This window comes from Staurois parvus, unplaced genomic scaffold (assembly GCF_062004578.1).
Source record: "Staurois parvus isolate SC_StPar_1 unplaced genomic scaffold, SC_StPar_1.0 ptg000147l, whole genome shotgun sequence".
Taxonomy (NCBI): domain Eukaryota; kingdom Metazoa; phylum Chordata; class Amphibia; order Anura; family Ranidae; genus Staurois; species Staurois parvus.
Window position 1 is genome coordinate 25,926,024 of NW_028317943.1, and position 14,058 is coordinate 25,940,081.

At 39.8% G+C, this 14,058-nt stretch overlaps 1 protein-coding gene across 2 annotated transcripts in view; it reads right to left on the bottom strand.

Annotated features, from left to right (window-relative positions):
- TBC1D30 (TBC1 domain family member 30) overlaps positions 1-14,058 on the bottom strand; it is a 96,732-nt gene that overhangs the window by 60,316 nt on the left and 22,358 nt on the right. The gene's annotated exons all lie outside the window — the stretch shown is intronic.

A 14,058-nucleotide genomic window follows, 5' to 3' on the forward strand; every position in this document is an offset into this window, starting at 1 on the left:
CTGCAGCACTTACCTTGTCCTTCGCTCCCACGATGTGTCCCCTGCAGCGTCCCCGGCCACCTCCTCTGGCCGATGCCGGCATCCGGCTTCCATGTTACGGTCCCTGTGACGACGGGACGTACGGGCGCCAGAACCAGCGGCAAATTTGACATTTTTAAAAAATTAAATTTTTTTTAAAATGACTATTACATAGTAAAACATTGCTGTTTTAATGCATTTCACATACATTTTGTCCCTACTGTTTTGTCCTGTGCCCTGCCTGCATTTTGACTGTTCTTTCTGCCTGGAAACTTAGAAAAGTCCATGGCGTCCAAAAAGTGTCCCTTTACATCAAAAGCGGTTTTAGACCAGCTAGAGAACAGCAATAGTAAATCAGAACCACTTGCAGAATTGAGTGATAATGATTCGTGGGGAAATTCATCATCAGACACTGAAAACGATTTTGTGACTTTGCTCAGCAATGTGCGAATTTTCCTCTGTATTTCAAATTTCAGTGTTTTTGGTTTGATTATATTATTGAATTAAATGTATTATTATTTTTTATGATTATTTATTAAATTATAATTTATGATTTCGTGTTTCAAATTTTATCCTACCCGGGATGATTACTAGACTCTCGTTTGTACAGATTTCAGTGAGTTATTTCTAAAAATTACAGCCTACAATAAAAAACTACATATTTCCATGCAAAAAAATGGTACCGCTTTCAGCACAAAAAAAATCGGAAATAATCAGACCGCCGAGGAGGTTAAGCAGTTACAACAGTTCTTCTTAACATCAATGAATAAAGGATTACCAATGTAATCATCCCCATCATTCTTAAATGATCTCCACCCTCTAACTGCTTTTTTTGCTGGTCTGTTAAAGGAAGTTAAAAAAAAAAAAAAAAAAAAAACACAGACTCAGCAGGTGAAAAACAGTGGAAAAAAAAAAGACAAATTAATAAGAAGTACACACGAAGCTCTATTGGCTTTACTTCTCCTATGGATCACAGGAGTACAGGTCATTCTGCACTCCTGTGACCCGTTTTCAGCTCACAGCAGGTTTCAACCCGCTGTCAGCTGACATCACTCAACTGGTCCAGTCTAAGGAAAAATCCCAACTTTAAAGTCAGGATCCACCCCAGAGTCTGGTGCGGCACATGGCTAAGCCCTTCCTCTGACTGAGAGCCTGAGCCAGCCGCCAAAAATTGAAATGCATTGGTGTTGTCATATGTATTATTGTATTCATGTGCCTCATGGTGGTTGTATAGATTATTTTATGGACAAAGCTTTTGTACTAATATGTACTGTGTTTTAATATATATTTTTGTAATAAACTTTCTATTTTTTAAGTCAGTATTTTTTTTTGTGGTTGCCTTTAAAATCCCCTTCATTTGCTTCCCTGTTCTCATCTATTGTATTTTGGGATGTGGCACCAAGCTTGATCAGATTGGGCTTCTTCTTATATATTTTGTTTATGGGTATTCTACTGCTTTAAAGTGTTAGTTCACCTTTCCACAAAACTGAAACATGAACACCATACCCCTTCCCCACCCCTTGGTCCACTTTGTACTTACCTCCGGGGATGCTGAGCTGTCTGCGCCCACGTAGCCAGTCCAGCGATCCAGAGATTTGAAATCCTCACTGTACAGCACTTCCAGGATGGAGAGATTCTGATTTGTTCGTGCCTATATAATGAATTGCTCTAGTCTGTCCCAGAAGTGCTGCACAGGGAAACGAGAGAAGAACTGGGATTTCAAATTCCGAGATAACTGGACTGGCTGCATGGGCATTGACAGTTCAGCATCACTAAAAGGCAAGTACAGCAAGGGCCGAGGGGGGGGGGGGGTGGAGAGGGTGTTCAGTGTTAATTCACCTTCTCATTTTTTTCTGAAAATATTAACACTTTAAGGCTGTTTAAAATGGCCTCCCAGAGATCAAAGTTTCCCAGACCTCCTCATTGTTCATTACTGTGACAATCAAAAAATAATAAAAGAGTGTATCTAACAAGCTTAACTCTGCAAAATCTTGGACTCTTTATCTTAGATTTGGATAGAGTTAGAAAGGAATGATTTTATTGCTGTCTTTCTGCAAACTATCTGTATCCATTAATGATAATTTCCTATCGATTCCTGTGACTCCTGCCACCAACCCAGCAAATGAGGGGAAATCGGCTCATATGAAACACAGAGCAATACAATAAAAACCTGTAGACAACAAGGGGTTTATTTACTAAAGCTGGAGAGTCCAAAATCAGACTCCCTTCTGCATAGAAACCAATCAGCTTCTAACCTCAGCTTGTTCAATGAAGCTTTGGCAATGAAACCTGGAAGCTGATTGGTTTCTATGCAGAAGGGAGTCTGATTTTGGACTCTCCAGCTTTAGTAAATAAACCCCCAAGTGTCAGTTAGGTAATCTCTTGACTTTCCATACAGGGAAATGTGAGGTGTCAGAGACACAAAGACCCTTTTTCTCAAGGCAACATACAAAAAAAAAAAAACCCCACAATGAAAAGTGAGCAAACATTAGTATATACAGTATAATTGTATGACCTACTTCCTAGAGGAGACACCCATCTATGTGCTCCCCTGATTGGGGACCTGAGCTTCTAATAGACAACTGCAGGAGCCAATCATTTGCCTACCATCACCTCTCCCGCCTGCAATCTGGAAATATGGGGAGCAGGCTGGCTGGTGGAGCCCAATCACCCTCTCTTTAGCAACAGTAAGCCGAAACACATTTACGGCTCACTTCCAAAATAGAAGGGTATATCAAACCTAAATCTAGTCCAAGTAAAAGTGGTGGTGCGGAAGTTGGCTCTGCTTTTTAGATTTATTCAGATTCAGGAATCAATTAGCATATTTGTACAGGAAAAATACAGTAAGTAAATTTGCCTGCTACATAGGTTTTTACGCAATGCACAATTGCTCATTGGTGGGACCAAGTAAGTTTTGTGGCGGATCACCTTCACTGACACCGTTTACAAAAGCTTTGAGTAATTGAAGAGTAATTTGATAATTTGCCCTCCAGAGGATTTACCCCACCTTGACCAGGCCATTTTTTGCGTTATGTAGCTGCGTTACTTTAACTGGCGCGGTCATGCAATGCTGTACCCAAATGAAATCTACGTCCTTTTTTCTTTCATTGGTATTTTGTAAGTGTGTTTTTTATTCTTTGTTCTATAAAAAAAGACCGACAATTTTGAGAAAAAACAATATTTTTTACTTTTTGCCATTAAACATGTCCAGTAAAAAAAAAAAAAAAAAATCAAATTTCGTCATAAAATTCAGGCCAAAATGTATTCTGCTACGTCTTTGCTAAAACAAAAATCCCAATACGTGTAAATGAATTGGTTTATGTGAAAGTTATAGCGTTTACAAATGGCGGTATATATACACTGGGATTTTTTTTTTTAATTTTTACTAGTAATGGCGGCAATCAGACATGCCCAGTGACACCAATACAGTGATCAGTACTAATAAAAAGCACGGACACTGTACTAATGGCACTGGGCAGGAAGGGGTTAACATGTGGGGCGATCAAAGGGTTAGCTGTGTGCTGTTTTACTCTGTGCTGTATGTATGTATATATATATATATATATATATATATATATATATATGTATATATGTGTTTGTGCTTCACTGTAAGCACACTGCTTTGCATGGCTGTGCTAAGCAAAGCCATGCATAGCAGTGTGCAGGAGCTGACCGGGGAGAGATCTGTATTGTTTACTTGCAGTTCTCTTGCTCTGTTGGAAATGCTCCTTGATCACCGGGTGGCGGTGAGTAATCACCGGCTGGGAACTGGTGATTGACAGCCGAGGCCATGAATAGTGTCACAGGTAGGGTGTACATGCGGCTCACGCACGCCCCCTGCCCCGGAAATGCAAAATCAGGTATATATACACGTGATTTTGCGCACCTGTGCCACCTTGTAGCCATATTACTGCTATAGGGCGGACAGGAAGCAGTTAATTCAAGCCATCCCAGTTTTATTAATGTTTTTTTCCCAATGAAAGGCATCATGCTCAGAAAGTAAATGTGACATCAGTGCTTAGATACTAGAATGTTTTATAATGTGAAGGATAAAGAAAGCAAGGCCATTTGTGATGAATGTCCTTTGTTGTGCTACCTTGATACATGGTTATATATAATGTTGCGTGACCATAGAGTCATACCGGAAATCTAGGTAAAATTGCAAAACAACAACAGCTTTCTCTCTGCGTATTGGCACTGTCCTTGATCTTACTACATCCTGCTCTGCTTAAATGAAGCTAGCTGTACAGCAACATAATAAATGGCAGCACCTGCCACAGTAATGGCAGAAGTAAAACATAATTAAAGTGAAAGGCAAAACTTTTTTTTTTTTTTTTTTTTAATTTTAGATAGAGTGCAGAGGGATTAGAGCGCCTGTCAGTTTTTATTGCTGTCTGTGCCTCCGTTAGCCATGCCTCAATCTCACATGCAAAACAATGGTTCTGGTTTCAGATACACCACTTCTTGGCCAGTACAGCCAGGGGCTGATCTGTGCTTGGTTAGATGGTGTGAAGGGCAGGGGAGACATTGGGGTCTATTAGACCCCTAATGTCTCCATAAAGAGTACCTGTCACCTGCCCAATGCTATCACATAGTGGTTTATAAACCCCTTGTGATTGCAATCAAGTAAAAATAAATAACAAAATTAAAGAAAAAAAAGTTTTAAAAAATAAAAATAAAATAAACCCGTTGCCCCGCACACCTGCACAAATGCAAACGCAAGCCCAGAATGTGCAAGCGTATGTAAACCACGGATGCACCACATGTGTGACATATCACCGCAGAGTGAGAACGATAATTCTAGAAAAAGAGCTCCTAGTTAACTCTAAACTGAGGCTTTTAAAAACGTCACATATGGGGACATTTGGGCACTGTAGTTTTTGGCGATATCACGGGTTTACTCGATGCAACCTCATCTTTTATATTTTACAAAAATGTATATAATATTTGTGTTTTTGCACTAAAATTCGTTTAGTGTGGGTTTACTCAATGCAACCTCATCTTTTATATTTTAAACAAAACTGGATATTATATTGTGTGTTTTTGCACTAAAATTCATTTTTTAAAATTTTTTTTTAAATTTGCATTTAATAAACAGTTGCGCAAATATCATGCAACATAAAAATTTGCAACTAGCAACTTTTTATTCTACAGGGCCTCCGCTTTCAAAAATTATATCACGTTCTGGGGGTTTAAGTAATTTTATTGCCAAAAATTAACATTATTTCATATATTCTAAAAATAAAAAAAAAATGTTCTGGAACCGAACTGGCTAAGGAGATTTGTCCTGTTTACCATTTATTGAAAGTAAGAGAAAATTCCAGATTTTGGGTTGAGAGGATAAACCTTCCAATGGGGACAGTTCTGGTGACCTAGGGGTCCCCAAGGAATTCCCTCAATTTGCAGGGATTTCCTCTCACTTCCTGTTTGGCTTTGAGACAGGAAGTGAAGGTAAATCTCCCCAATAGGACACAGTGGAAAAAAAAAAATCTTACAGGGGTTACAACCCTCCCTTGCGCTGTCCAAAATGAAAAAAATGTTTTGCCAATAGTTCTACTTTAATTAAATTAAATCAACTCTCTACTGCCCGGGAATACTTAGAGAATGCAGTCCATACATTTCTCAATTTTCTTATAGTTCTCTTTCGCTCATACTACTATTTTGGTAATTGGATTTTCCATTCTACCCCAATAAAACTAAATGGAGCAATTTGCTGTAGGATTCAGGTTTTCTTACTGTTACTTCCTCTAAATGAACACCCTCCCCATTCCAGAAGGTGTTTAGGTTAGAAGGAAAGCTGGTTTCTGGCACATCATGCATTAAGACCATCTCGAAGTGCTCGTTCACACTAGAATGAGGAGAGCCGTGCTCCTGTGCAGTTTTCCGCACGGTTTTCACAACGCCACATTGCGTTTGCCTGCACCAGCCCGCACCAAACTACATGGTACAAAGTACCATGCGATGAGGTTGCCGTGCATTTGAAAAAAAAGTAGTGCATGCACTTTTAGCCTGCTGCAGTGCGATTTTATCCCATTCAGATGAATGGGCAAGAAATGGCACCGCATAGACCCACAAATGAATCGCTCAGGAATGCACAGCGTGTTCCTGTGCGATTCATATCAGGGCATAGTGTGAACTGGCCCTAAAAAAGCAGATTAATAAAAATTAGAAAAAATCTAATGCATATTTTACTGTAGTTTCAGGTGACCTCTTGGAAATAGGTTAAATCAATGAACAGAACATTTAAAGTGCTACAATATTTCAACCTGTCACTGACATTGGTGCATGTACTGTACATTTAGTCCCCCACGCTTCTCCACAGAACAATAAGTATCAATTTGTGCTAACAAGCTGGAAACTTTCCGTGTGTTAATTGCCAAGCTATTTTGCAACTAAAAATGTTATTAAAAGGCTGCTTCCATGCTGGATTTTTCGTAAAAGGCCCAGCATTGACTGCTCACTTTTCTATGCTTAAATTAAAAAATGAAAAAGGACCAGATAAAATCTTTTTGGAATGGGGTACAATTGTTCTAAATTATCATGGACATGGCTGCTGCTTTCATCCAATATTCTGAATGCAGCAACACAATGGGGTTGACTTACTAAAATTGGAGAGCGCAAAATCTGGTGCAGCTCTGCATAGAAACCAATCAATGTCCAGGTTTTATTGTCAAAGCTAAATTAAACAAGCTGAAGTTAGAAGCTCATTGGCCACCATGCACAGGTGCACCAGTTTTGCACTCTCTAGATTTGGTAAATCAACCCCAAAAGCTCCTAGTTGGTTTTTAGCCAGCTAAGCCTGGACTTGGATGACTCTTCTCCATAGCCATGATGCTAGAGTCCCTTAGCTAGCCAATGTCATATGGTATTAAGTAAATTGAATGACAATAATGCAAAGTGATGTCAACGATGAGGCTTTGTAAGGGGTTTTGTGGAGCCTTTGGGAAATTTTACCCCGCTTACACCAGAGTATGGCAGAGGTAAATTTTTCAAATTGGTGGAAAGTTTTCCCCAAACAGAAGAAACACTGTCTGGATCCAAGGTGTGAACATTATTAAAGGAGTATGAGTCCTCATGCACACTGGATGTTTTTACAGCTGCGGTTTTTGGCTTTTGGATGTTTTTTTGCTACAGACAGGAAACCCCCCAGCATGTTATCCTGTGTCAATGCACACAGACTGTAATCAATGTTTTTTGGCAGGGGCATTTTTTGGCTGAAAAAAAAAAAAAAAAAAAAAAAACTGGTGAGTTTGTAGAGGAGTTTTTTTTAGCTGTAAAAACGATTTAACGCTGAAAAACACGGCATAACGCAGTAGACCAACATTTTTAGCCTTTTTTTACGCTAAACACAAAAATGCCAAAAAAAAATCCCTGAAAAACGTTTTTAACGTGACTTTACACAGCTAACATTACCATCATTATTAAAACACCCAGTGTGCATGGAGCTTGATAGCCACAGCAAACACCTTTTTTTTTTTCTTTTTTTTTTTTAGAACATCAGCAATAATAGGTTATTTGAAAAAAAAACCTTTTATGTTGTGAGTGCTGCCTGTTTGATAACCATCTCTTTATATAACTTACTGGATTCCCTGCATGCTTTGCAGCTTCTCCTTTGCAGTTTACTTTCAATGTCTAAGGAGTGCATATCCCACAATACCTTGCTGTCTGTACTGGCTTTGCCTGCCAAAACGCCTCTTCTGAGCACTTCTGTAGCTCACAAGGCAGGCTCTGTGAACTCTGTGACACGCAATGCCTATCAACAGGACATAGTGAATAAGTACTTCCTTGAATCCAGTAACAAATGTGTGGGGGTCTTCACAAAGTTTACAAACTTCAAGATCATTAGAATAATAAGAGCATGTTAGATATAATTGAAATACAATGTGGAAATGAATATTGGATTTTTCATTTTGACCATAGATATACCACTTTCCACTAAACATATGCGGCCTGGCGGGACTAGAATCATTCCTCCCACTTTTGGTGCTTGTTCTCTGCCTCAGGGCCACGCAGCGGTACGATCTGTGATGGCTGCGTCCACCAGACACAGCGGCTCACAAATCAGGGTACCATGCCACTATGATTGGCCATGGTACCATGTAATTGCTTTGACCAATTGCACCAATCACCCTACCAGCAGTAAACAACATCTGTCATCCATGATGCCTTTGTTTACTACTGTGATCTCTGATGTGGTCACAGCGATCACATAGTAAAGGTCCAATCACAGCTGCCCTGTACCATGCAACAACTGTGGTCAATCACAGCTATCACAGTAGTAGTCAATGGCTGCCGGAATGCAGTCAGGGAGTGTAAAAAATTATTGCTTTTACAGCCATTATGAGAGTAAGCAAGAAAAAAAAAAAAAAAATCCCGATCACTCCCATTTTGTGGGTACTTTCACTGTCCTGGTGAAGGATAGTTAAGAAATTAGATACATAATTTATGTCCCTAGAAAACCTGAAACTGATCCTTTGATTTGGGCCTCTCTATGTGGTTTGGCTGTGAAAAGGTCTCACACGTGGTATTACCACACTCAGAATAAGCCGCACAAATGTGTTTTGTAGTATCATTCTAAGTATGCATATGCTGTGTGTTAGAAATGTCATATTAACAACTTTCTGTAAAACCAAATACATTTTCATTTTCTTTCCAGCATTTTCCAAAACTTGTGGCAAAAAAAACAAACAAAACAAAAATAACAATTTTCAAAAGACTCATTATGCCTTTCAGAAAATACCTTGCTGTGTTTGCTTTTCAAAATGCGGTCATACTGTGGGTGTTTCCACAGTTCTGTATATAATAGGTAGTCAGAAAATTAGATGTCTAATTTATGCTCCAGGAATGCCTGAAGGTGCTCCTTGGTTTTGGGCCCCTCTAAGCATCTAGACTGTAAAAAAGTCTCACACATTTGGTATCCCTTGGGAGGCGTAGCAGAATGTGTTATGGGGTGCAATTATAAGTATGTGTATGCTGTGTGGGAAATAACTTGATAAAATTACAAAATTTGTGAAAAAAACACATTTTATTTTATTTGCTTTCTTCCAAGCAATTCAATTTATTTTTGCCAAAAAACAAAACAATGGCAAAAAAATCCTCACTATACCTCAAACAAAAGTTCATTGGCCTGTCTACTTTCCAAAAAGGGATAATGTGGGGGATATTTGTACTGCCTTGGCATTTTAGGGCCTCAGTAAATGAAATAGGTTGTCAGGTGGGGGGGATTTGGTCTTAACTTGGCAGCTGCAGGTTCACAGTAAATGATCCACATTCCAGGGGAAATGCAGAGCCAGAAACCATTGTTCTTGGGAGCTTAAAGAGATGATCATGGAGACAGTAGCAACAGACAGAGAACAACATGGAGACAGGACAACAGTCAATGCTTTCCCCAGTGGTAAATAATAGCAAATGCTTGATATGAGGATTAAGAGTTTACATTTTGCAAAGATGTCTTCAGTTAAAGTTCCAGAGCATACATATCTAAAGCAGAGTATTACTCATGAGCCATTGATAATGTTCCACTCTTCTTAGGATAAGCAGCCAACAGCAACCAAATTTTAGTCCATCTGCTCTGTGCAAAGAATATAGTGTAACTTCTAAAATACAATCTTCCACATCTCCCTGCTGACTCACATTGGAGGTGTTTAGAGTATAAAAAGAAGCCTATTAATCGCTATGTTCATGTAGGAGCAAGTGTCACGGGTGTCATCCTGTGAACATCAGCAAGCAGATGAAAAAAATCTGATTGTGTAGTGAAGACACCTCAGTATTTTGATTCTCAATATGCACCATGGTTATGGTTTCTGGGTATACTAGAACTTGCTTTGTGTGTTTTATAAATTTGGATTGCATTGTTCTTTAAAAGAATGCAAATGCAATGTGGTGAACAGCAGGCGGTACTAAACAGGGTAATGCATTTAAGGTTATTTGTTTAAAGTTCTTGGACACTACAGTCCTGACATGGCACTTGGTTTTACAGTTTTGACCACAGCCATGTGCTGTGCAAATGGCAGTTCCTAAAATTAGTACTGAACCAAAATGGCTCAGCTGACATTTGTCAGATGGAGGGCAGTTCAAGTACTATCTGCAGCATTCAAACCATTGCTACCTATGTTTTTTACAGCATATTCCTAAAAGAAAGTGGTCCAGCTGCAGAAAGACCATTGCCTTTAACCACTTGCCTCTCTCTCTCTATCCATTCAGTCGTATCCGACCCTTGGTGATTGCATGGACTGTCACTCGTAAGCAACTTTATCCATGAATTCTCTTAGCAATTATTTTACAGGGTAGGTTGCCAGGTCTTTCCCCAACCCCTACCATGCAGGATATCCCGCATGGCCAGGGATGAAACTAGGACAATTTAGACAGGAGCCAATTAACCTATCAGCATGTCTTTGGAGTGTGGGAGGAAACCGGAGTACCCAGAGGAAACCCACGCAAGCACAGGGAGAACATGCAAACTCCATGCAGGAGGCGCCATGGTTGGGAATTGAACCCATGACCCATTTACTGCACAGCAGACATGCTAACCACTAAGCCATTGTGCCACCCAACCACTTGCCTACCAGGCACTTATACCCCCTTCGTGCCCAGGCCAATTTTCAGCTTTGTTGCACTTTGACTGGCAATTGCGTGGTCATGCAACACTGCACCCATATGAAATTTTTATAATTTATTTCACACAAATAGAGCTTTCTTTTAGTGGTATGTACTTGCTGATTGTGGTTTTATTTTTTGCACTATAAACAAAAAAAAGAGCAAAAATTTAGAGAAAAATTATTTTTTTTTGTTTCCATTATAAAATTTCACAAACATTTAGTTTTTCTCCTTCAATGATGTGCGTTGATGAGGCTGCACTGATGGGCACTGATAGGTGGCACTGATATGCAACAATGATGGGCACTGATTGGCGGCACTGATGGGCAAAGGTGGGTGGCACTGGTGGGTGGCACTACTGGGCACTGATCTTCAGTGCCCTGAGGATCAGTGCCAATCCGTCCTCTGACAATTACCAGTTATCAGCAGTAGTCACAGCGTGATGAAAGTGCAGTCGATAACCGGCAACTGCATTTACCGGTGATCTGCTGTGTCATTGGACACGGCTGATCATGTGCTAAAAGGCCGCTGTGATTGGCCTTCTACCACAGCACGTGATCAGCTGTGTCCATAGGACACAGTGATCAGGGAGATCGCCAGGTGCACACCCCCGGGAGCACGTGGGACGGCACGTTCTGGGAGGATGTCAATTTGATGCCCTCCCATAACTGGCTGGCCTTGGTGAAGCCGACATTCGGCTATCTGAGCTTGGCAAGTGGTTAAAAGACACAGTGGGGCAGATTTACTAAAACTACTGCACACAGAATCTGGTGTAGCTGTGCATAGTAACCAATCGGCTTCTAATTTCAGCTTGTTCAGTTAAGCTTTGACAATAAAACCTAGAAGCGGACTGGTTACTATGCACAAATTGACCAGATTCTGTGTGCACCAATTTTAGTAAATCTCCCCCATTGCATTCAGTGCGCTTCTGCATCCAAGTGTGAACAAGGCCTGATGGTGAAAGATTTAAGTAATATATTTAAAGACATCATATTTGTCTCCTATGTTATAACTGGCAAGCACAGATACATTGGTGTCACCATGTCCTTCTCTTACTTCAGAAGAGAGAAATCAGAAGACCAGATTGGACTCTTCCTCATCAGAATGCAGGTAGTGGAGCAGAAAGAAGAACATTGAATCATTATAGCCATCAGAGAAGGCCTATTTACACCAAAAGATTTGTTGCACATTTTGCAGCATTTTCTGATGCAGGCAAAATGCAAGAATATGAGAAAATGTATTGTCTTTAGCAGCAGATAGACCATGGGAGATACTAAGTGAACTAGTATTTTAAAAATGCAAAGCAACAGATCTAAAATGCATATCAAGGCACTCAATGCAGCATGTGTTAATGTTTGCATTCTAGTGTTAACAAGCCCACGCAACCACCAGGACTGCTGAAAAGAGCAGCAGGTCTACACGTGGATCATTACGGTACATATCGTCTTATAACATTGTACTTTTCAGCAACACAAAATAAGTAAGTTGCTCAGTAGTGCTTCTTTCACAAAATATTAGTCACTTTGGTTTCCATGGTCCACATTTTATTGTCTTATCTTGCCAATAAAGGCATGTTTTTAAAAGTGAATATAATATATTAAACAATAGAACTGATTTATAAAAGGAGGTTTATAAAATGAGTTTTCTATATAACCAAGAGCACTCACCCAATGTTCCTATTTGGAAAAGAGAAAAGAAAATATATTCCTTTCTACAGCAAGAAATTACTAGATGGAAAAAATATCTGGGAGTAGCAAGTCAGGGGCCTCATTTGTCAAAGTATGCTGGCGATAAACTGTGTATGCTATTCTTGGCCAATAATCAGACTAACGTTTCTGATTTCATTTGTCAAAAAGAGAATTTGATTGCTGTCAATGAGTATCAGAGGCAAGTAAAATATTTGGAAAAATAGTGTGTTCACATGGATTTTCTTCACACGAGAGGTTAACAGAGGAAGCAAATTGAAGAATAAATGTATTCAGTATACAGAAATACTGTAATAGGAAGTCCATAGGAGTGTAAGTGGGCTTAATGCGTAAAATAAATCCATCATGATTACGGATATAGGTAGGTTTTGGTACATGACCATAATCACTTTGTTAATCAAGGCTTTTGTTAACATATGGTGTCCTTTAACACATCTCCTGAGGTCATTGTTGCAGGGAGAGGATGCTCCGAAAAAATTATTTTACCTTGACAGCATATTTTTCAGTAGAGGAAAATCATCATCTTGAGTTTCCAGCATGGAAATAAAATACTTTGTGTATTTTATTTGAATGAAAACATTGCAGTAAATATAATAATGTCCAAGGGCTCATGTAAACTACAGCTGCTAAACTGAAGTTTAGGAGCAGTTGTGCGTTCTTTTCAGCAGCCCCTGAACTCTCCTTTATATTTTCCTATGTGTACACGTACACATAGTCATTTACAGTAGTTTGCAGGCCGTTCAGGTTACAGGCATTTTTTTTGAAAGCACAAAAATCGCATTCAGGAGTAGAGTTTACCGGTGTTTCAAATGCCAAATGCTTGTAAACGCGTTTATGCCCGTTTGCGTTTAGATGCGTTTTTGGGCTGGTCCATATCCAGATGCTGTCCAGTGTCTTTTTCTTCATCAAAAATGCATGCTAAGCGTGTATTCAAATGAACCTAGTACACCAGTGCAGTCAGTTCCAGGTTTCGCGTGCAGGAAAAAAAAAAAATGGTAGAACATGCTGCATTATTTCTGCACAGAACACATGAAAACACAGCAAAAAAGCACAAGGAGTGTTGTGTGCACTCCAGAATGCATCCGGAGGCCTTACAGCACTATGTAGCTCCTCCCACAGTGCCAAGCATGTTTCACCAGCCACTTTTGCTACAGTTGCAACACCCATCAGAAAGTAGTGCTCTCTCTATTTCTCACAAAATGTCTGAAATAGTTAATTTACATTTCAGTGCATTCCGGGCATATGGGAGGGTCTCCTGAAGTTATCTGTTAAAAACGCTTCTAAAAATGCAAAACGCGCATATTTGTGGTTAAACGAGCATAAGCTCAGTAGGTAAATGCGGCTAAACTGACGTTTTTAAGCTACATTTTCTAGCAGTCAGTTTCCAGCATTCAGAAACATTTTTCAAACACCCGTGTACATGAGCCCTAAGGCCCCATGCACACTGATGCTCCTAAACATGAGTTCAGGAGTTTTTGGATTTTTTTTGCCAAGGCCCCAGAACTCAACTCAGTAAAAGCCTATGTCCATACACGCATAGGCTTTTATCAGAGTTTAGGGGCAGTTAAACGTCCCTCTCCTGACCACAGAAGAATCACTTTCCTTTACATCCCCCCTCCAGACTTAATAAGCATTACCTTACCATATTCCATGGTCCTGTAGGACTCTGCCCTTCCAGTTCCAGAATTGACATCAGGTCAATAAAAGCTACTCTTCACCCAAGTCATTGGGTACAATG